Raw genomic sequence first — 24,958 nt, 5'->3', positions numbered from 1 at the left:
TGAACGTTGGCTGTCTTAACCTCTCTTGTCTAACTCTGGGGCTAGGAGTGGTTCCCCAAGGATTTGTGATACCGGCCACCAACTGGCCCTGTATAGCTGTTAGGTCATGGCGTAGACTGAGGTTCTCTGCCTGCATGGCAGCCAGCAAGGCTGCAATGTCCTGCAGGGTAACCTCCCGGTCAACCATGTCGTCTGGGCAGAATGTATTACGTGGGCTTCAGATTCTGTCGGATGCCCCACAAGACTCACCTTTGCTTGTGAAGCGATTCCGCAGAGACGACAAGAGCCACCGTCTCTGTGCCCACCTGACTCGTGCGGAGAGTGGCACCCAGCAGGGATGGGATGGAACCAGGGAAAGAAGCCAAACCAAGAAATGACGAGGTCTTGGAGGTAGTAGAGTAGTGAAGGATCTTGCAATAACTGGGGAAACAAGAAGGACCCGATTAGGATATACCACACCTCCCACTTCAGGGTAGAACACTAAACACATGCAGGAATGAGCACCTGTTCCATAGACTCACCATGGCTCATGTGGATTCAGTAAACCATGAAAAGGAAAGAGAACCAAGGCAGGAATGAGCACCTGTTCCATAGACTCACCATGGCTCATGTGGATTCAGTAAACCATGAAAAGGAAAGAGAACCAAGGTAGGCGTCCATGCGCTACAATAACCAAATAAGGGAAAGCACTCCTGCGCAGAGATGGGCAAACAAGGATAACCTCCAAGTACAAAGCGCTCCTGCGCGGTTAATGCTCAACAACGAAAAATAAGAGGCTCCTGCGTGGAGATTGTGAAAACAATGTATAACCACAAACTATCGAGCGCTCCTGCGCTCACAAAGGCAAACAAACAATGCGCTCCTGCGCAGTGAAGAACAACCAAGGATACAGCGCTCCAGCGCGGTGCAAAGTACAGAACAAACCAAGGTAGCGCTCCTGCGCGATGAAGGCCAAAAGACAACTCCAAGGGTAAGCGCTATAGCGCAGCACAGAACAAAGACTCAATAGCGCTCCTGTGCACATACAGTAGCGCTTCACGCGCGGTACTCACGAGAAGGAAGTTGCACTTAAGCGCTGTCATGCGGCTATGGAAAGTTATCAGCAGCGCTCCAGCGCGGAACCGTCCGTGGGATAAATTCCGAGGTAAGCGCTTCGGTGCGGCGAGGGCAGAAGACAGGGAGCAGTCCGCAGCGTCTTCTGGGTTCCGTACAGGCTCAGGACCGGATCTGAAGCACAGAGCCGGCGGGAAGCGCAGCGTTTAAGCGTTTCCCCCGGAAGTGCTTTGTTACAAGAAGAACTACACCGGGACCTTACTTCCGCCCGGAAGTGAGGATCTCGATGCCTGCATGTGTTTAGTGGCTGTTCGTAATGGCGAAAATGCCGCAACGCGACAGTGGCCCGTGGTTCCGTATGTTCTCATTATTTGTTTGCGCTAGAGGCTTTACTGCAGGACTTCAATTGATGCCTTTGCTTGTGTTGCTCTGTATATGCCTGTCTAATGATGCACAGGTTGTTCCTGAATGTACCATAAAAACATTTTTTTTTTAAAACACACCACATGGCGCCCAGAGATCACCCCCCCCAGCACAACAATGCCTTCTGGGCATATACCCTTTCCCCTAAGAAGAAAAATGTCAAGACAAGATTTGTGGCTCTATCCCTATTTCTTGCTAAACAAGCAGTGGTGATTAAATGGATGCTGTGTACACATTCTTCGATCAGATAAAAAAATTAGAGTTACCCAGATTAAACCAAAAGGGACCGGGTCAGATCACACTAGTGAAAAACAAAATTCCCTTCTGTGTCGTAGTATAGTACTAATGTGGAAGTCCTAAATTAGTTTGCACTGAACCAACAGTTATACATTTTAATTCGTATTTATTATCACACAACGTAATTCTTTTTGCCCACTATTGACTTTATTTATCACTTTATCAGTCAGAGCATAGCGTTTCGAGACCATTCAGTTAAAAACACATTATAAAAACATTCAATAAAAGTCATTTGTACACAAACACCAACTGATGTCAAAGCAAATATTAACTTGATATTATCTTGTATCACATCCAGGTTTTTCTATTTCGACAAATTCCTGCCTATATCCATTCTACATCAAAGGTATTATCATACTTTACAGTTTCGGAAAACTATCAGTTTATATACTCAACTCCAATCTACACTTCTTTGCAGGATGTGCAGTTCTATCATCTGTAAATTACATCTATTCTATTAAAAACAATACTTTATTGTTGTCCTTTGTTTTACACATTCTTTGTTCATACAGTGGAGGTCTGACATCCTAAAATAGGTGCAGGCAGAGGACACCACGATCCGCAGGGCTGAGTATGCGTCTATGACGGTGCACCCTAGTGGGTTGTAGGGACACAATCCTTCAGATTTTTATAAAATATGCTTAGGAGAAACCCCGTCCAAATTAAATCATAGAGTGGATTACCAATGATTCTCCCTTCTATGCTCGAGGATCCTAGGGGTGTCCTCGCTTGGATACAACTTTTCCTGGCATATTATTATTATTTGGTATGATGTGAACCGCTTAGGCCCATAGCGTTTTTCCATGGACTAATGTACTTCTCGCCACAGTTGCCTGGGGAGGGGTGTCTGACCGGCCGGACTAATGATTCTTTGAAATAAGTGAGTTTCTCAGATGGTAAGGGAGTGTTTTTCATTTTTTTAAACGTGAACTTTTCTTTTTACGCAAATGGCAATTTATGAAACCGTAAGCTTCTGATCCTATAGTCTTGATGGTCCTTCATATTAGATATAATGTGCATGTTGTATTAACCACTATCAGATGCAGTAGTACTCTAGTTGTGCTGCTGCTTTATACTGTCTGCATCTACATGTATGTAATTGTTACAGCTTGCACGAAAAGGTTTATGATTGATATATGAAAATGTTACTAAAAATCGATTAAAAAAGACTGTGTAAAAAAAAAAAAAAGAATGCCATGAACATTCTATGTTCACAACGCCGAACATAAAGAATTATAATGAGTAATCACGAATAATGGGAATTTTATCACCAAAAGCTTCTGAGTGACATCAAATAGAAAGGGAGACCCAAGCTCGAGTTGTCCGACATCACTCAATACTCTGTAAAAACATCCCAGTTATTCGCCTTTAGTCATCTACAATTTTATGTTATGAAAATAATCTGGCCCTCCTTTTAATAACTAAGCAAGCAGGGGATGAAAAGTAAAGTGGAAGTCATGCAGGACATGGCCTCCCTCCCCTTCCAAATAGATAGAAAAACACTTTGCCTCCTATCACCCTATACAGTTACCTTCCATTCACCACCCAAATGGAAAAATAATTTGGTGGCCTGCCACCATCCACATCACTCTTTTTGCTAACTCCTCCACCCCCTCAAAAAATATATATCTGGTGTCCTACCTTCCCTTTCCAAACCTCTGATCTCACAAGAGCAGATATCTGGCATCATTTAGATAATGTCTTTGAGCGCTGCTGCTCAGCACAGCCCTTTTGCCTGTCAGTGCTGGTCTGTAGAGACCTGAGATTGCAGGGAATGTGGCTGTTGGCTCAGGCAGCACACCGCCAGCATTTTTGCTTCTACCTCGGGTCTGTAGGTGAGACTTTTTGCCTCACAGTTGCCGTCAAAGCACTGAATAATTGGAATACGAATCTGGTTATTCACACTATTGGTTTTCTTTGAAAGCTGATTCAAAGACCCCATCATCCTTTAGTTCAGGGTCCAGGTGCACACTGCAACCGGTGCTTCACAGACCATCCTCCGCTGCTTCTTGGTTACAGCCATGTTGATGTTCTTTAAGGATCACATGAATAGGGCTTGCAGATCATGCACATATAGAATAAAGACTGTACAAGTCTTCAAATCTCTTCAGGGAAAGCTGGTGTAATGTCTGTTCCTGAGCAATGTTGGCAAAATGTACAATGTGGACGGGGGTTGCGCGGGACTGTAAATACCTCTTGCATGCATGTAGTTAATGGCCCTTGCACAGAATTGGTGTGGCAGGGGAAACTGCGAGGCAGTCACTATCCAGCCGAGTGAGCAATTACACCATGTCCCGTGCTTTCATTATGCCCCTGCGACGCGCACAGCTCGGCCTCGATGATCAGCCAGCCCGAGACTCGGTAAGGAGCCCCAGTACAGCCGGGGACAAAGCACTCTATGCATGGAGACAAGGCCAGGCTGGTGTCCTTGTGCCGCAGGTGGCTGGGGGCAAGTATCACCTCCCCGGTATCGCATGGGCACCAGCAGTGATCATGCCGCAAGGTGAGTCCTGCTTCCCAAGTGACTACACCCTCATCTTTGTAAACTCCAATTAAGAGCACCATGAACGACTCTGGAAGCAGGTGTTGCACCGAATTAAAGAAGCTGGACTCATCCTCCAGAGGGAGAAGTGCTAATTCCTGAGGCAACTGATCAATTTCTTTGGGCACACCTTCTAAGCTGCCGGCATAGCACCGTATCAAGAAAAAGTACAAGACATCAGAAGTGTCAGCCCAGAACGTGTCGGAAGAGAGTTTTCTGGGAATGGTGAACTAATTTGGCTGTTTTATACCCGGCCTGACCACACTCACCCAGCCACTTCAGGATCTCATGAAAGCTATGGCCTCTTGGACCTTGGGTGACAAACAGGGCAGTCCTTCAAAGTGACCAAGGAAGCCCTCTCAGCCGACACAAGGCTGGTGTTGGACCCCTCCAAACCCACGACCATTGCAGCGGATGCCAACCCAAAATTGCTGGGAGCGGTTATCCCCCAGTGGACCGGGAGCGGTCCTCATCCAGCAACAGGTCCATGGAGACTGAGCCCTCTTTGCCTATGCCAGTTGATTACTGACCCCCTTGGAACCGTGGTATTCGCATACAGGTAAGCCATCGCCATCCACTAGGCCTGCAGGCACTTTCACTAGTACATCTACGGCCATCCCTTTGTTGTAACTACAGACCACAAACTGCTTATTCTGCTATTCCAGGGCATGTTCTCCAAGCAGCACCGCACTGAGAAGTCGATGCTACAGCTACAAGAGTACGACTCTCTTGTAGAATACGGGTCCGGAGCCAGCAACCTGGCATACTACTTATCCGACTACATGTGCAAGGTGACGCGCAAAGGAGTGGAGGAAGCCAAGGACACCAAGGAATATATGATATATGTGGTGGAATGGTCCCATCCACTGCCCCCTGCTTGGCCACGATCCCCAGTTCAATGGTGCAGGAGAAGTGCCTACTGCTACCCCTGCAGCAATACCATCAGGGGAATGGGATTCCCTCAAAGAGTATCAGGCAGACCGAACACCAGAAACCATAAGAATCTCAAGACTCACTCTATCATGTGCACCACGAACTGGTGGCTGACACGGAACGGTGACTACTATGAGGACACCGAATCGTGATTCCCGCAGCTTTACTACGCAAATGGTACAGCTGGCACACAACGGACACCAGGGCATGGTGAAAATGAAGATCTGCCTCAGGAATGATCTGGTTCCCACTCATGAATGAGATGGTAGAGAATAAGGTGGGGTTCTATTGGTGGAGCCAAGTCACCGGTCAGCCAGACGCCCCACTCCCATGATCCCAGAATGAGGCCCCGAGCATCTGTGGATATATGATAGCCTTGAATTCAGATGCCTTTCTGATGAGCGACACACTCTTGTTTTGATTGACAATTACACAAAACATCAGGAGGTGGAAATGTTGGCATCCCAAACTTGAGAAGATGATGGCCCTGCAAGGAACACCGAAGGAGCTCCAAACAGATAATAGCCCCCATTTCAATCTCAGGAGTTTGTGGCGTGTCTACAATCGTAGAGCATCATACACAAACATGTATACATTGGTGGCCTCACGCTAATGGGGAGGCAGAGATCCTTATGCACGTGATTAATAAAGTCATTTGCATAGCGAACACCAGCCACCAACTCCTTGAGGTGGCGATATGTGTTTGTTTCAGTTTATTTTATTTTGTAGAGTTACTTAAAACCATTGCAATACGTGCAAAAAATAAAACCATGTATAAAAGTTTAGTTCAGTGATAAAATTTCAACTTAATGAACTATAAAATCTGAAAGAAAAAGATTAGTATTAGATTCCTTACCTTAGAATAAGTCAGACTGGATCTGGAATTTTTTGCATAGCAGTACCCTTGCGCGTCAGTAGGCGTCATCTGCGGCTCCGCGTGTGTCGTGGGCGCCGGAATGACGTCGCCGGAGTACTTAGACGCCGCCCTCGCGCGCTGACGTCAGTTCTTCTTTTTTCCGCGCCAGCAAGCGCCGATCCGGAAAAAGTGGTACCCTTAGTACATTTTTTACTAAACTTTTTCGATCATTTTTTATCTTTTTTTGAAGTCTGTACGACTCCGACGGTGCCGGTAGGGATGCCCGGGTTCAAACCCTGCGCCGACTGCAACCGACTGATGTCGGTCACTGACCCCCCATCGCCGGTGTCTTCATTGCCTAGGCCTCGACCACGACGACTAGGCCTGTTCCGACTGTCGAGCCCGGACGTCTACGGCTAGGCGGGAGCGGTCCCGCAAGCGTCTCGAGCTCCGGCAGTCGGCCCCGCGCCGCTTGAGGTCCTGGTCCGCAAGGAGGTCGAGGGACCATTCGCAGGGTCGGAGCTACCATGGCTCCGGGAGTCGTCCACGGTCTTCAGGCTCCTCAGGTAAGCACAAGAAGTCGAAGAGACGGCATCGCTCTTCCGACGCTCTTCCGACGAGGCTGGGGTTCGGGCGACACCACCCACGCGGCTCCGCCGGAGCCGCGGGCATCGCTACCTGCTCCATACCTGACGGTCCCTGGTCAGCACGCGACGCCGGAGGGGATTGAGGCCTTCCTCTCAGCCATGAGGTCGCTCACTCTTCCGTCGGGCTCCGTGGCGCCTTCGGGCTCCGCGGCGCCTTCGGGCTCTGCGGCCCCGACTGGGAGTCCCAGCGGGTCGGGTGCTTTGGCTCCGACGCCGCCGGTGACTCTGGTCCCGGCGCCGCAGGATCCGGTTCCGGATCCGGGTCGCCGCCGGTCGACCTCACGACCGCGCCGGCCCCTAGGGTGTCGCCCGCAGTGCCATTACCGATCCCTCCATCGATTCAGGTCTGGCGCCGTATCAGACGCCGATGGGAGATTTCTACTTCTATGACCCTGCCCCATCCTTTGGTCCTGAGTATAAGGAGATGGGTGGTGAGGGGGATTGGGAGAGGTCTGAAGACCCTCTGGCATGGGAGTGTCAGTCTTACCAGGACTGGTCAGGAGAGCTAGGGGACGCCAGTGGTCTGGATACCTCGCCAGACACTGGTTTTGTCTCCCCTCCTACCGTGGCTACGGAGGAGGGGGCTGCTTCTAGTGTGGTGTTGAACCGCTGGGAAGCTCGGCCGAGCCTCTGCTGACGTTTAATGAGGCCTTGTCTGGCGTTCTTCTGGGCACCTGGTCCAGGCCCGCTACAGGTCAGCATGTAGATAGGAACGTGGCCAGACGCCACCGCCCGGCTCCGGGCGACCCTGCTTTCCTGTCCACCCACCCCACCCCAGAGAGCCTGGTCATCCAGGCTTCTAACTCCCAGACTGCGTTTCCGACGACTCCCCCCGAACGGTAATCCAAGAGGTATGAGCAGTACGGAAAGAAAGTATTCTCATCCTTGAGTTTGGGATTGCGGTCAGTCAACACTGCATGCCACTCTCTGTGGGACACGGTTGCGGACGTGCTGTCACAATGTCCGGAGGAGGTCCGGACTAAACTCACCCATGCCCTTGCGGAGGGTCGAGATGCGGCACGGTACTCCATCCGGTGTGGGCTGGATACCACGGACTCACTGGACAGAGCGATGGCAACGACGGTGGCGATTCGTCGCCACGCCTAGTTGCGGTCCGCCAACTTCTCTGCTGATGTCCAGAACACTCTTATGGATATGCTGTTTGATGGCCGTCGCCTCTTTGGCGACAAGGCAGACCATGCGCTTGAGCGCTTTAAGTACTACAGGGCTACGGCTAAGTCCTTGGGCCTCTCGGCCCTGCGCCAGCAAACGGGTGCCTTTCGCTCCTTTCATGGCCAAGGAAGGGGTGCCCCCACACGTGCTGCCAGCCACGCACCGCAGTCTAACATCCAGCGCGGTGGCGGCTGTGGAAACTGCCGTGGCGGCGGTCGGGGACAACGGCGCGGCCAATCCACACCTGCCCCTGCAGCATCCGCCTCAACCTTCCTCGTCCGAGCTTTCAGGCCCATGTGACGCCAGTTGGGGGCAGGGTTCGCCATCACCACCTCCACTGGCGCACTGTTACATCAGACAGGTGGGTGCTGCCTATCGTCCGAAGGGGCTACTCACTCCCCTTCGAGGCGACCCCTCCAGCCATGCCACCGCAGTACCACCACGTGTCGGGGGATCACTTGACACTTCTCAGAGAGGAAGTTACGGCCCTCTTGGCCAAGGGGGCCATCGAGCGCGTTCCTGGGCCAGAAGTAGGGTGTGGTTGTTGCTCCCACTACTTTCTGGTACCCAAGAAGGGCAAATCAATCAATCAAAGCATTTGTAAAGCGCGCTACTCACCCGGAGGGTCTCAAGACGCTTGGGGAGGGGGGGGTCCGCTACTGCTCGAATAGCCAGGTCTTGAGCTGTTTCCTGAAGGCGAGGTGGTCCTGGGTCAGGCGGAGGTGGGTCGGGAGGGAGTTCCAGGTCTTGGCGGCGAGGTAGGAGAAGGACCTTCCCCCTGTGGTGGCTCTTCGGATGTGGGGGACGGCGGCGAGGGCGTGGCCGGTCGATCGAAGCTGGCGTTTGGGAGCGTAGAAGTTGAGGCGGCTGTTGAGGTATCCTGGGCCTTGGTTGTGCAGGGCTTTGTGTGCGTGGGTGAGGAGACGGAAGGTGATTCTCTTGTTGACTGGGAGCCAGTGCAGGTCTCTCAGATGTCTGAAGATGTGGTTGCGACGGGGGATGTCCAGGATGAGTCGTGCTGAGGCGTTCTGGATCCGCTGGAGTCTCTTCTGGAGTTTGGCGTGGTTCCGGCGTAGAGGGAGTTGCCGTAGTCCAGTCGGCTGGTGACGAGGGCCTGGGTGACCGTCTTCCTGGTCTCGGTGGGGATCCACCGGAAGATCTTGCGTAGCATGCGTAGGATGTTGAAGCACGACGAGGGGACGGCGTTGACTTGTCTGGTCATGGATAGGGAGGAGTCCAGGATGAAGCCCAGGTTGCGTGCGTGGTCCGTTGGTTTGGGTGCGCTGCCTAGTGCGGGGGGCCACCAGGAGTCGTCCCAGGCGGAGGGTGAGGATCCCAGGATGAGAACTTCCGTCTTGTCCGAGTTCAGTTTCAGGCGGCTGTTCTTCCTCCGTTCGGCTACCTCTTTCATCCCTTGGTGTAGGTTGGCTCTGGAGGTGGCGGGGTCGTTGGTGAGGGAGAGGATCAGCTGGGTGTCGTCGGCGTAGGAGATGATGTTGAGGTTGTGCTGGCGTGCGATGGCTGCGAGGGGACTCATGTAGACGTTGAAGAGGGTTGGGCTGAGTGAGGAGCCTTGAGGAACGCCGCAGATGACTTCGGTGGCTTCTGATCTGAACGAGGGGAGGCGGACTCTGTGTCCTTCCGGAGAGGAAGGAGATGGTCCACTCCAGTGCCTTCTCCTGGATTCCGACGTTGCTGAGGCGCTGTACTAGGGTACGGTGGCAGACAGTGTCGAAGGCCGCGGAGAGGTCTAGGAGGATGAGGGCCGCTGTTTCTCCGTTGTTGAGCAGAGCTCGGATGTCATCGGTGGCTGCGATCAGGGCGGTCTCGGTGCTGTGGTTGGCCCGGAAGCCAGACTGCGAGAGGTCGAGGGATCCGTTCGTCTCGAGGAAGGCGGCCAGCTGCTTGTTGACGGTCTTCTCGATGACTTTAGCGGGGAACGGGAGCAGAGAGATGGGTCGGTAGTTCTTGAGGTCGGTGGGGTCGGCTGATGGCTTCTTAAGTAGGGCGCTGAGTTCGGCGTGCTTCCAGTTCTCCGGGAAGGTAGTGGTGTTGAAGGAGGTGTTGATGATGTCCCGCAGGTGGGGTGCGATGATAGCGTCGGCCTTGTTGAAGACGTGGTGAGGGCAAGGGTCGGTCGGAGATCCGGAGTGGATGGAGTTCATCGTGCGGACGGTGTCTTCGGTGCTGATCGGGGTCCAGGCGCGGAGGGTGGTGGTGGGGGGCGGTGGTTTGGTTGTGACGTGTGTCGGTTGAGTGCTGAAGCTGTTGTGTATGTCTGCGATCTTGTTGTGGAAGTAGGAGGCGAGGGAGTTGCAGAGGTCTTACGAAGGGGTGATGTCGTTGTTTCCGGCGTTGGGGTTGGAGAGCTCTTTAACGATGTTGAAGAGTTCCTTGCTGTTGTGTGCGTTGTTGTCCAGTCGTTCCTTGAATGCAGTTTTCTTGGTGGTGTGGATCAGTTGGTGGTGTTTTCGGGTGGCGAGCTTGAGGGCAGTCATGTTGTCCGATGTTGGGTCTCTGCGCCAGGCTTTCTCAAGGGCTCTGCAGTTCTTCTTCGAGTTCTTGAGTTCTTCGGTGAACCATGGGGCTTTCTTGCTGCTGGGTCTGCTAGGCGGGGTCCTCATGGGGGCGAGGTCGTCAGCGCAGTCGCTGATCCACTTCGTGAGGTTGGTGGCCGCTTGGCTGGGGTTCGTAGCGCTGGTGGGTGGGTTCTTGCTCAGGGAGGTTGCGAGCTGGTCGGCTGTGATCTTGTTCCAGCTTCTGCGTGCAACCTGTTGCTGTTGGTGGTGGATTGTGGTCCTTTTGAAGCTAAAGTGGACGCAGCTGTGGTCCGTCCAGTGGAGTCCAGTGGCGTGGCTGAAGGCGATGTCCTTGCTGGAGGAGAAGACTGGGTCGAGTGTGTGTCCGGCGTAGTGGGTGGGGGTGGTCACCAGTTGCTTGAGTCCGAGGTTGTCCAGCAGGGTGGTGGTGTTGCGGTCGTTGTTGTTCTCCAGGTGGAAGTTGAGGTCCCTGAGGAGGATGTAGTCAACGGAGGGGAGGGCATGCGGGCTGACGAAGTCGGCGATGTCTTCGCTGAATTGTGTGCGTGGTCCCGGGGGTCTGTAGATGAGCGTGCCTCTGAGGGTGGTCTTGGGGTTGATGTGGATCTGGAAGTGCAGGTGCCCGGCGGGTGCCAGGGTGTCGTCGGTGTTGGTCGTGATGCGGATGGACTTCCTGTGGATGATGGCGATGCCTCCACCTGTCTGGTTGACGCGGTCCCTCCGGATGATCTTGTAGCCGTCCGGGGGCCTACGCCCTATCTTGGACCTGCGGAACGTCAACGGCTTCTTCCGGCAGGAGAAGTTCAAGATGCTGACACTAGCTCAGGTCCTAGCTGCCCTGGTCCCGGGAGACTGGATGGTAGCGTTGGACTTGCAGGAAGGTTATTTTCATATCCCCGTCCTGCCGGCCCACCGGCATTACCTGCGGTTCACGGTAGGCCACGAGCGCTTTCAGTTTACCGTGCTCCCTTTCAGCCTCACCAGCGCACCACGGGTGTTCACAAAAGTGATGGCGGTGGTCGCAGCTCATCTGCGCAGGTTAGGTGTTTCAGTCTTCCCCTACCTCGACGACTGGTTGTTGAAGGCGGGCTCGCCCCAGACAGTCGTCAGTCACCTCCAGACTACGGCCGACCTCCTGCACCTGCTGAGGTTCTCCATCAATGTGCCGAAGTCACACCTGTGTCCCTCTCAGAAGCTCCTCTTCATCGGAACGGTTCTAGACTCCGCGCAGTTTCGGGTTTATCCTCCCGAACAGCGGGTTCAGGATATTCAGGCTATGATTCTGATCTTTCAACTGTTATCTAGAGTCTCGGTCAGGTTGACGCGGCAGCTTCTGGGGCTGATTGCCTCCTGCATCCTTCTGGTGCATCAAGCCAGGTGGCAGATGCGGGCTCTGCAGTGGGACCTGAAGTTTCAGTGGGCCCAGCATCAGGGCAACTTGTCCGACCATGTCTTGATCTCGGAGGGCACTGCAAAACGGTTGCAGTGGTGGCTCACGGACCACGATTGGGTCAGCGGCAGATCCCTCTCCCTACCCCAACTGGAGCATGTAGTTGTGACGGACGCGTCCCTCCAGGGCTATGGGAGAGGCGGAGATCAGTGGCCTCTGGTCTCCGGCGGAGTCCCAGCTCCATATCAACCTTCTGGAGCTGCGGGCGATCCGGCTTGCACTGAAGGCATTCCTCTCCTCTGTCCGGGGGAGTGTAGTGCAGGTGTTAACGGACAACACCACCGCCATGTGGTGTTGCAACAAACAGGGTGGGGTGGGGTCTTGACCCTATGCCAGGAGGCCCTGCGCCTCTGGCAGTGGCTGGAACATCAGGGCGTGACCCTGGTGGTTCAACACCTGGCAGGTTCACTGAACGCCAGGGCGGACGAACTCAGCCGTCGGTGCATGATGGATCACGAATGGTGTCTGAACTCGGACGTGGCGCAAGGCCTCTTTCAGCAGTGGGGAGAGCCTTGGTTAGATCTATTCGCCACCGAAGAGAACGCGCAATGTCATCAGTTCTGCGCGTTGGAATTTCCAAGGCGGCACTCGCTTGGCGATGCTTTTCGTCGCGAGTGGAGCTGCGGTCTGTTGTACGCCTTTCCGCCTGTACCACTTCTGCCCAAAGTGCTGAAGAAGATCAGGCGCGACCGGGCCAAAGTTCTCCTTGTGGCTCCGGACTGGGCACGAAGGTACTGGTATCCCGAGCTACTCAGTATGTCTGTCAATCCCCCGATTCGTCTGCCTCTTCGTGAGGACCTTCTGTCGCAGCAGCAGGGGACGGTCCTCCACCCGAACCTGTCCAGTCTCCACCTCCATGCTTGGAGATTGAGCTGCGACAGTTGAGGCCATTTGTCTTGCCTCCTGAAGTTTGTACTGTGATTCTGGCAGCCAGGCGTCCCTCCACAAAGTCGGTATACGCCTGCAGGTAGAACAAATTTGTGGCATGGTGCACAGCAAAGGCTGTGGATCCTCTCTCTGCACCCCTTTCTGAGGTTCTCCTCTTCCTTCTTTCTCTTGCCCAGCAGGGCTCTGCTCTGGGCACTATCAAGGGCTACCTTTCTGCCCTTTCAGCCTTCTTGAGGCTACCTGATCAGCCATCTTTGTTCAAGTCCCCCATTGTAAATAGGTTTTTAAAGCGCATCACACATGTTTCCTCCTGTTCCTTTTGTGATGCCTCAGTGGGACTTGCACCTTGTACTTACTTTATTGATGTGTGCTCCTTTTGAGCCACTTCATAACTGTCCTCTCCGCCTTCTTACTCTGAACACTGCTTTCCTGGTTTCCATCACCTCTGCCAGCAGGGTTAGTGAGCTCCAGGCTCTTTCCTCTAAACCTCCTTTCCTTTCTGTCCATCCCGACAAAGTTGTGTTGCGGACAAGACCCTCTTTCCTGCCCAAGGTAATCACAGCCTTCCACATCGGGCAGTCCATCACTTTGCCCACCTTCTTTCCGCCTCCACATCCCTCGAAAGAGGAAGAGAGGCTCCACCGTCTGGACCCAAAACGTGCGCTCTCCTGCTATCTGGATCGCACTCGCCAGTTCCGGGTAGATGACCAACTCTTTGTTGGTTACGTGGGCGAGAAGAAAGCTCGGGCGGTGCACAAGCGGACCATCTCTCGGTGGGTCGTCTTGTGCATCAAAGTATGCTACTCCTTAGCTAAAAAGGAGCCTCCTGTTGGGCTGAGGGCCCTTTCCACTCGGGCCACGGCGGCTACTACTGCCCTGGGCCGGGGAGTCCCCTTGCAGGACATATGTCAAGCACCTACGTGGGCCTCGCTGCACACGTTTGCAAGACACTACTGCCTAGACAGCTAAGTCCGGAGGGATGGCTTCTTTGGCCGTTCCGTCCTCCAGGACTTTCTGGTGTGATCTTGGTTCGCAGACCCACCTCCGGGGTTGGTATTGCTGGGGTATCTATTCTACGGTAAGGAATCTAATACTAACCTGTTTCTTTCAGATGCACAAGTTACTTACCTTCGGTAACGATATATCTGTAAGAAACAGTAGTTAGTATTCGATTCCTTACCGACCCACCCATCCTCCCCGTTCTGCGAACCAATATCTAGGGTTAAGGTCATCCCCTTTCAGGGCCCTAGTTTCATGGCACCTGTGTTGGTTTTTATCATGGCTCTGCGTTTCTGGTACGGTAAAGCTGTGTATAAGTACTGACGTCAGCGTGCAAGGGCGGCGTCTAAGTACTCCAGTGTTGGACCCGGCCTCATGGCGTGGTCCTACCCCTCCCGCATGGCGGGCCCAGGACGACATCGGCCCTCCACCCCGCATCGGGCAGCCCTTTTGCCCGACACTGCACGCCCCCACATTGCTGGTCCGGCCACACTCCCGGACCCCCACTACCGACCTGGCTCCAGCGTGGGCCCCTCACGACCTAAGCACGAGGCCGCGCCCGACTCCATCTTGGGCCCACCACGTCACGACCACGTGGCCTCGGCCTCGGCCCCGGCCCCAGCGTAGCCATCGAGGCACCAAGATCCACCCAGGTGGTCGAGTGGCCACTCGACAGATCCCGGAGAAAAGGGTGTTTCGATGGCCCTCCAGCCGTCCCCGGACGCCTGGTTTCGATCGCCCTCCGGCCTCCCTGGGCGCTGGCTCCACCCCCCTGCTGGGTGTCTGGACACCATCCTCCCGGCCCCTCTGACCCCCAGGCGCGAGGGTCCGGACATCAAAGGACTCCAGTCCTATATCTGGGCCAGCCCTGGATTAGGACGTCAGTTGTATCCTGGACTGGAAAGCCCTACCGACGCTGTCACGGCCGACACGAGAAGAACTCATTGCCTGTAACCTGAAGAGACCCTGAGAGCCTGCTGACGCTGCCGCGGCCCACCTTTGCCGAACCATCTTGAGAGCCTGCTGGCGCTGCCGCGGCCCACCTTTGCCGAACCATCTTGAGAGCCTGCTGGCGCTGCCGCGGCCCACCGTTGCCGAACCATCTTGAGAGCCTGCTGGCGCTGCCGCGCCCCACCTTTGCCGAACCATCTTGAGAGCCTGCTGGCGCTGCCGCGGCCCACCTTTGCCGAACCATCTTGAGGGCCTGCTGGCGCTGCCGCGGCTCAACCTCTCGGAACCCCCGGCTCGAGGATTGAGAGCTGTGCGCAGGGTATCCCTTCATACACCCCCAACCGAGACTGTCCCGCTTCCCTGACCCCCCTTCTTCGAGACTTTACAGACCCCTCGGTCTACTTGTACATATCGCTGGGATCCAGCGGCCTTTATTTCCTGATAAAGCTTACGAACTCGACCTCTGGTGTGGTGTCCATTTGTAGTGTGTGGTTACTCTGCTGTGCGATCCTAGGAGAGGGCCCTCACCCAGGAGGCCTCTCAGTAACGCTCGGCTACTTCTTGACGGAGAGGTGGACCTAGGGGTGTTCAGTCAGACATCTTCTGCCTCCCCCGGGGTCGCCTTCCTAACATTGGTGGCAGGCGACGGGATCCGAGCCGACGCAGATCGTACAAGAGAGTAATTCGCTCACTACCGAGAAAAACACACCATGACTACTCAGGAAACCAGACCGACAGCGGAATTCCAGAAAGAAAAGATGGAAGATTACAGCCACAAGGAATTAAAACAATTCTGCAAGGACCTAGGCATCGCTACCACGGGCCTCAACAACAAAGAGGACTTTAAATCAGCCCTGCAAGCCTGGGCGGACGCCGATAACGCGCTGCCCCAGAATGAAGATAACCCGGGCCCGAATGGACGCCCGGAGACCGACGCGAACCCAGCGGGGGAAAGACCCAAAGACCTAGACACGGGCCTCCCCCACGGAGACGCCCGAGAACGAGAGAGGAACCGGCTCCACGAGTTGGAGCTCGCCAGACTCCGACAAGGAGAGATACAGCTGGCAGAAAGGAAATTAGCCCTCGAGCAACTACGGCTGGAAGGAGACCTAGAGGAAAGGCGAAGACAACGAGACCTTGAAGAAAATAAACTCGTGCTCGAGCATGAGCGCGGCCTCAAGGAACTGGAAATCAAGGCCAAGACAACAGAAACCGGCACTGCCGGGGGTAAGACCTCACCCCCGCCGGGGGACACGAAGGTGCACATACCCAAGGAGGTCGTCAAAGAATACTATAAGAACGACGACATCCAACAGTGGTTCAAAGCCTACGAGGTCGCCATGACCGCCCATCGAGTACCCCTCAAAGACTGGGGCGCCGGCTTATGGGGGAAGTTCATCAACGAGGGGAGAGACGCCCTGCTAGAGCTCCCCGACGCCGAGATGACCTCATACGAACACATGAAGACCGCCCTCCTCACTCGCTACGGACTCACCCCCGAAATGTACCGGCAGCGATTCCGAGACTGTAAAAAAATCCCCGGTACCACTTGGGTGGAGTACGTGAACTTTTACAGCAGAGCCTCCGAAGGGTGGATCAGAGGCTGCCAGGTCACCACCTACCAGCAGTTGGTCGACCTCATCCTATGGGAGCATCTTTCCAATATTGCTTCGTCGAACTCCGGCAGCACCTCCTCGACAGCAAATTGACAGAGCCACGAAAACTCGCTGTCGAGGCGGATAGATGGGTGAGCAACCGAGTTCCCCGGAGTCCGATGGGGGACTACGGCCGGGGATCCCCGGGGAACCACCGACCCCGAGGCGGCGGAGGAGGCCAGAGCAGGGGCTGAGACACCCCCGCGGGGTCATCCCCTACCTCCCCGCCGCCATCCCTGGGTTGGAGGGGAGGCCCCCCAGCCAGGCCCGGGCCCCGCCCGAATGTTACGTGCCACAGATGCCAGCGACAGGGCCATTATGCGAACGACCCTCTCTGGCCGATGAACCAGCGACCCGGCACCACCGGTCCCCCGAGCCGCCAGATCGCGGCCACCGCCCTGAGTGCAGAGGGAGGCGAAGAAGAGGGCGACGACACCAAGCAGGCCGAGTGGGAGCCCGCAGCCATGATCTTAGCATGCCTGGGTGATCGAGACATGATCCCCCGATCCCAGGTAACACCCAGAAATACCGCCAATGGGTCACCATCAATGCACGCCGGGCCGAAGCCCTCCGGGATACTGGAGCCAGCGTGACGGCGGTCCGCTGCCACTTGGTGACCCCCGAACAAATTCTCCCCAACGTCTTGTGCCCAGTGCGGTCGGCTGACAACTCTGAAAGTTTGTGCCAGATGGCCCGCATCCCCTTCGAGTTGCGAGGGGTGTCGGGCATGCTGAAAGTGACTGTCCGAGACGATGCCCCCGTGGACTGCCTCCTCGGGAACGACCTGGAAAGTTCCCTCTGGGCCGGCGTAGAGCGGAGAGAGCATCTGGGGATGCTAGGCCTTCCCGAGTGGGTTTGTGCGACCACCCGCTCCATGTCCGCCCGGGCCTCCCCCCCAACGGAGGAAGCCCCGATCGAGGAGCCGGAGTGGCCCGCACCTCCACCACCCGCCGTCCCCGAGGACACCGACCCTGAACCCAGCCCCCCGGGGCCCAGCCATGAGGAAATCACCGAGCTCGGCCACTTGCCGGAACTAGCTCAGTGGCGCCAAGAAGGTGGCCCCACCCGCGAACAATTCCGACAAGAACAGAGCACCTGTCCCTCCCTCGAGGGGATTCGACGGCAAGCCGCCACTCAAGCCGCTGGAGACCCTGCGGGGTCCCACTGGGTCTATTGGGACAACGACCTTCTCTACAGTGAACAGAAGATTGCCGAACTAGGGGCCAGCCGGGTGCTGGTCGTTCCCCTCCGATTTCGAGACTTCCTCTTGAACCTAGCACATGATGTGCCCCTCGCCGGGCACCTGGGGCAGGACAAAACTTACAGCCGCCTGGTGACTCATTTCTACTGGCCGAAAATGCGCAACGATGTGCACAATCACTGCAGATCCTGCCCGACCTGTCAAGCCAGCGGGAAGAGCGGGGGGAAAGTCAAAGCCCCGCTCCAGCCGTTTCCCGTGGTCACCACCCCCTTCGAGCGTGTGGGGATAGACATCGTGGGGCCCCTGGACCCCCGCACCCCTCAAGGGCACCGCTTCATCCTCGCGCTGGTGGACCATGCCACCCGATATCCGGAAGCCATCCCCCTCCGAACCATCACGGCCCCAGTAGTAGGCCGAGCCCTAATGGGGATCTTCTCCAGAGTCGGCTTCCCCCGAGAAGTCGTGAGTGATCGGGGCACAAACTTTATTTCCAAGTATATGCGATCCCTGTGGCAACAGTGCGGGGTCACATATAAGTTCATCACCCCGTATCACCCCCAAGGAAATGGACTTGTGGAGCGGTTTAACCGAACACTGAAGGGAATGATCAAGGGCCTCGAGGAGCCACTACGACGCAAATGGGATGTTCTGCTGCCTTGCCTCCTGTTTGCGTACCGCGAAGTACCCCAGAAGTCCCTGGGGTTCAGCCCCTTCGAACTATTGTATGGGCACCCGGTCCGGGGCCCCCTCAGCCTGGTCAAAGAAGGCTGGGAGACGGCTGCCCGAGGGGCTCCACCATATGTCTACCAGTACCTCCTGACCCTCCGCAACCAGACTCTGAAGTTCCGGGAACTGGCCGAAGCCAACCTTGAAGCCAGTCAGGAGGAGATGAAACGCTGGTATGACCAGAACGCCTCGTCCATCGAATTCAAACCGGGCCAGCCGGTCTGGGTAATGTCCCCGGTTGAACCTTGTGCCCTCCAAGACAAATGGACGGGGCCCTTCAGGGTGGTGGAGCGCAAGAGCCCCGTCACCTATCTGGTGGACATGGAGTCCCCCAGGAACCCCCTCCGGGGTCTACACGCTAACCGGCTCAAGCCGCACTTTGCCTGCACTGAACTAAGTCTGCTGTTAGCGACCGATGAAGGAGCTGAAGACGACTCCGAACCGCTGCCAGATCTCATGAGCACCACTGAGAAGGACGGCTCCATCGAAGGGGTCATGCTCTCCTCCACCCTGACCCCGGAGCAGCACCATGACTGCCGGCTGCTGGTGGGGCAGTTTGCAGATCTGTTTTCCCTCACCCCTGGAGTCACCCGGTGGTGTGTCCACGATGTAGACACCGGAGACAGCCCGCCTGTAAGACACCGAGCTTTCCGAGTGCCCGATCGAGTTCGGGCCTGCATCCAGTCCGAGGTGGCCAAGATGCTAGCGCTGGGGGTAGTCGAACCCTCCGACAGTCCGTGGGCAAGCCCAGTTGTCCTGGTCCCTAAAGCCGCCGCCCCCGGCACGCCCCCGGAGCTCCGGTTCTGTGTTGACTACCGGGGGCTGAATGCCGTCACCAGGACCGACGCCCATCCCATCCCCCGGGCGGATGAACTGATCGATCGCCTGGGGGCTGCGAAGTATCTCAGCACCTTCGATCTCACGGCCGGGTATTGGCAGATCGGCCTCACCCCTGGAGCGCAAGAGCGATCAGCCTTCTCGACCCCTGATGGCCACTACCATTTCAAGGTGATGCCCTTCGGCATGAAAAACGCCCCGGCCACCTTCCAGAGACTCGTGAATAGAGTGCTGGCCGGGCTAGAAGAGTTCAGCGCCGCCTACCTAGACGACATTGCAGTGTACAGCCTCTGCTGGGATGCACACCTGACCCACCTCCGGGAGGTCCTGTCGGCCCTCCGACGGGCCGGACTAACAATAAAGGCCAGCAAGTGCCAGATCGGCCAAGGGTCCGTGACGTGTCTGGGACACCAGGTGGGAAGCGGCCGGGTGGCTCCCCTCCAGCCAAAGATTGACGCCATCCGGGCCTGGGAGCCCCCAATCACCCAAACAGCCGTCCGAGCCTTCCTGGGGCTCACAGGATACTATCGGCGCTTCATCAAAGACTATGGAAGCATTGTGGGGCCCCTCACAGAACTGACCTCCAAGAAGCTACCCCAGAAGGTGTGCTGGACCCCAGAGTGCCAAGCAGCCTTCGAGACTCTAAAGACTGCCATGTGCACCGCCCCTGTGCTCCAGGCCCCCGACTACAGCTGAGAGTTTGTGGTCCAAACCGATGCCTCGGAGCACGGCATTGGGGCGGTCCTCTCACAAGTGAACTCTGAGGGAATCGACCTTCCCGTTGCCTTCATCAGCCGGCGGCTGCTGGCCAGAGAACAGCGCTGGAGCACCATCGAGAGGGAAGCCTTTGCCTTCGTGTGGGCCCTAAAGAAGCTCCGGCCCTACCTCTTCGGCACCCACTTCCGGGTCCAGACCGACCACCGGCCCCTGCGGTGGTTGATGCAGATGCGGGGCGAGAACCCGAAACTGTTGCGATGGTCCATCTCCCTGCAAGGGATGGACTTCACTGTGGAGCATCGCCCCGGCAACGACCACGCCAATGCTGACGGCCTCTCCAGATTCTTCCGCCTCGGCGAGGAGAATCCCCAAGAAGATGGGTGACTCTCCCCTGCCTTCAGCTGGGGGGACGCGTGTTGGACCCGGCCTCATGGCGTGGTCCTACCCCTCCCGCATGGCGGGCCCAGGACGACATCGGCCCTCCACCCCGCATCGGGCAGCCCTTTTGCCCGCCACTGCACGCCCCCACATTGCTGGTCCAGCCACACTCCCGGACCCCCACTACCGACCTGGCTCCAGCGTGGGCCCCTCACGACCTAAGCACGAGGCCGCGCCCGACTCCATCTTGGGCCCACCACGTCACGACCACGTGGCCTCGGCCCCGGCCCAGGCCCCAGCGCAGCCCAGACATCGAGGCACCAAGATCCACCCAGGTGGTCGAGTGGCCACTCTACAGATCCCGGAGAAAAGGGTGTTTCGATGGCCCTCCAGCCGTCCCCGGACGCCTGGTTTCGATCGCCCTCAGGCCTCCTTGGGCGCTGGCTCCACCCCCCTGCTGGGTGTCTGGACACCATCCTCCCGGCCCCTCTGACCCCCAGGCGCGAGGGTCCGGACATCAAAGGACTCAAGTCCTATATCTGGGCCAGCCCTGGATTAGGACGTCAGTTGTATCCTGGACTGGAAAGCCCTACCGACGCTGTCACGGCCGACACGAGAAGAACTCATTGCCTGTAACCTGAAGAGACCCTGAGAGCCTGCTGGCGCTGCCGCGGCCCACCTTTGCCGAACCATCTTGAGAGCCTGCTGGCGCTGCCGCGGCCCACCTTTGCCGAACCATCTTGAGAGCCTGCTGCCGCGGCCCACCGTTGCCGAACCATCTTGAGAGCCTGCTGGCGCTGCCGCGGCCCACCTTTGCCGAACCATCTTGAGAGCCTGCTGGCGCTGCCGCGGCCCACCGTTGCCGAACCATCTTGAGAGCCTGCTGGCGCTGCCGCGGCCCACCTTTGCTGAACCATCCTGAGAGCCTGCTGGCGCTGCCGCGGCTCAACCTCTCGGAACCCCCGGCTCGAGGATTGAGAGCTGTGCGCAGGGTATCCCTTCATACACCCCCAACCGAGACTGTCCCGCTTCCCTGACCCCCCTTCTTCGAGACTTTACAGACCCCTCGGTCTACTTGTACATATCGCTGGGATCCAGCGGCCTTTATTTCCTGATAAAGCTTACGAACTCGACCTCTGGTGTGGTGTCCATTTGTAGTGTGTGGTTACTCTGCTGTGCGATCCTAGGAGAGGGCCCTTACCCAGGAGGCCTCTCAGTAACGCTTGGCTACTTCTTGACGGAGAGGTGGACCTAGGGGTGGTCAGTCAGACATCTTCTGCCTCCCCCGGGGTCGCCTTCCTAACATGCACCTTGTACTTACTTTATTGATGTGTGCTCCTTTTGAGCCACTTCATAACTGTCCTCTCCGCCTTCTTACTCTGAACACTGCTTTCATGGTTTCCATCACCTCTGCCAGCAGGGTTGGTGAGCTCCAGGCTCTTTCCTCTAAACCTCCTTTCCTTTCTGTCCATCCGGACAAAGTTGTGTTGCGGACAAGACCCTCTTTCCTGCCCAAGGTAATCACAGCCTTCCACATCGGGCAGTCCATCACTTTGCCCACCTTCTTTCCGCCTCCACATCCCTCGAAAGAGGAAGAGAGGCTCCACCATCTGGACCCAAAACGTGCGCTCTCCTTCTCTCTGGATCGCACTCGCCAGTTCCGGGTGGATGACCAACTCTTTGTTGGTTACGTGGGCGCGAAGAAAGCTCGGGAGGTGCACAAGCGGACCATCTCTCGGTGGGTCGTCTTGTGCATCAAAGTATGCTACTCCTTAGCTAAAAAGGAGCCTCCTGTTGGGCTGAGGGCCCTTTCCACTCGGGCCACGGCGGCTACTACTGCCCTGGGCCGGGGAGTCCCCTTGCAGGACATATGTCAGGCACCTACGTGGGCCTCGCTGCACACGTTTGCAAGACACTACTGCCTAGACAGCCAAGTCCGGAGGGATGGCTTCTTTGGCCGTTCCGTCCTCCAGGACTTTCTGGTGTGATCTTGGTTCGCAGACCCACCTCCGGGGTTGGTATTGCTGGGGTATCTATTCTACGGTAAGGAATCTAATACTAACCTGTTTCTTTCAGATGCACAAGTTACTTGCCTTCGGTAACGATATATCTGTAAGAAACAGTAGTTAGTATTCGATTCCTTACCAACCCACCCATCCTCCCCGTTCTGCGAACCAATATCTAGGGTTAAGGTCATCCCCTTTCAGGGCCCTAGTTTCATGGCACCTGTGTTGGTTTTTATCATGGCTCTGCGTTTCTGGCATGGTAAAGCTGTGTATAAGTACTGACGTCAGCGTGCGAGGGCGGCGTCTAAGTACTCCAGCGATATCATTCCGACGCCAACGACGGACGCGGAGCCGCAGAAGACGCCTACCGACGCGCCGGATCCAGTCTGACGCCTGGGGATATTCTAAGGTAAGGAATCTAATACTAACTACTGTTTCTTACAGATATATTGTTACCGAAGGTAAGTAACTTGTGCAACAGTTCCATTTTGGCAGGTTTAAAAAAAAAAAACGTGCCAAGAGCAATCACTGTAAGTGGTCCAGTAATTGCAACGCTTGTGGCGATATATGCATTTCTCCTATGGGAATACCGACAAACTCCACATTCGACCACTGGACAGGCCCTGGGACACGCTAGCATGGGGTGAGTAATAGCCGACACCATCCCGCTCCACCCGGAGAGGAAACCCTGGCCATTGACGATGCTTTGACATTGCAAAGAAGGAACACAAACAACAGGGCAAGCATCCGACGAGGGGCCCGAATGTCGGATCTGCTCCCAGGTGACAAAGTATTTCTGAAAGATGGGTTCCCTGGCAGCAAATTCCACCTTCCTTTTAACCATCACCAATGGGTTGTAACCCGACGTCAGGGCACCATGATCACAGCCCAGCGAAATGAAGAAACAGTCACCCGCAATATATCATTATTTATGCAGGCTAGACTCGGGTGTAGAGGAAAGCGACCCCGAAAACAAGTCTCCAGATCCTGGGGAATCCCCACCTGCAGCACCACAAGATGCAGCCTGCAATCCAGCACTCCATCTCCTAGGATGGGCTCCCATGGCATACTTCCAAAGCATGGGCGTAGGAAGTGTGGGGGATGAGGGGGATATATCCCCCCAGATTTTAAAGTGGGGGGTACACGGGGGACAAAAGATTTTCCCCTCTCTCTTCTGTTATTGACAGAGCCATTAGCGCGTGAAAGCGCTACCTAATGGCCCTGTACTTGACCTGCCCGGAGTCAAAGAGGACCCCTGCCCTTTGTTATGCTGCAGGAAGGCTCGGCGTCCTGGGAAGTGCAGAGAAGGAAGACAACTCTGTCTCTTTCCTTTCATGCCCAGAGAAGGCAAGCACAGTGTCAACTTCTCATGAGTCCTGATCTGCCTCTGGCAGCGGCCCTCCTCCCCCTCTCTCTTTCTTTTTCCTCTATCTCTTTCTGTCTGTCTTCCTCCTCGTTAAGTTCTGATTTCGAGACAGCTCTTACGTTCTCTCTCTTGCCTCTCTTTGTCTTTATTTGTTTCCCTGTGAAATGGATCCAAAATAGGACGCACACTTTGGCTGGAAATGTCCCCATTTGCTGATGGTTTTATAATTCCAAAGAAAAACCTTAGGACGGAGAGAAAAAAATATTAAATACCTAAATAAAGCGATACAGAGTGGTCAGCAGACAGGCCAGATTGTTATTCACACCCACACACATTAGCACCACTTCACAGAGTTTGCCAGTGAAAGCGCTACTTTCTTTTTTTCTTCTTTCTTTGAAGAACATTGTTTTCCCAGGGTGGGGAAGTGCACCATCCCTATAGGGACTGCAATACCTGGTTGATGAGTGGAGTAGAAACATTTCAATTCAAATCTTTATTTCGGCTTGACGCCATAAAAGTGCAATTTAGACATTACAATTCAATAAAAAAGATAATTACTTTCGGTTAAAAAATTTAAGAACATTCTATATAACTGTGCAACACATGTAGAAAGACTCTTGGAGCATAACAGCAGAAATCGTATGGGACAGGAAGACACATCAGTAATTTCATAAGCAATTTCAGTTAAGAGGTGCTATAAAAACCAAGTTCAAGTCCATAATTCAGGTCCATAGATAAAGGAAACTCGGTTACAGCTGATGACCCATTTTTTTCCTGCGGTAGCAAACAGAAAGTAAAAATCTACTAACACTAAATGTTATCTGTTGTGAGGTGTTTGTAGTCACAATTCTCAGAGCCTGACGGTAGGATCTCAAGCCTAATAATAGGCATATTGGTTTGATCCATCTTCTTCTTTCTTGGCCATACAAGGGACAGAAGAAAAGAATATGTTGCTCATTCTCTATTTGATTATTTTCGCAAAGTGAGCAAACTTCGTCCGATGCCTCGGAAGATGGATCACGGTTCCTTGCCCAACGAGCCAAAGTTGATTTTAATAAAAGATTTCCGTATCTGAACTTTAAAAATAACGTTTTGGCAAGTGGAGGCTCTATTTCGTCCATGAAAGTCTCATAAAACGGTTCATCCTTAAAATTTAGAAATTTTAAAACTAATGAACCACTAGTTATGAGATTCACAGTCATGTTTGCTACATAGGACCAAAAGGCCCTTTTCAGGACTAGTTTTGGGTTAGATGGTAAAAGGTCAGGATTCTCCCAAAAATGTTTCAGGCCTATGTTATTAAACCAAAAACTAACATGT

The sequence above is a fragment of the Lissotriton helveticus genome, chromosome 8 (genome assembly GCF_964261635.1).
Source record: "Lissotriton helveticus chromosome 8, aLisHel1.1, whole genome shotgun sequence".
Lineage (NCBI taxonomy): Eukaryota > Metazoa > Chordata > Amphibia > Caudata > Salamandridae > Lissotriton > Lissotriton helveticus.
This window is presented reverse-complemented; position numbering follows the sequence as displayed.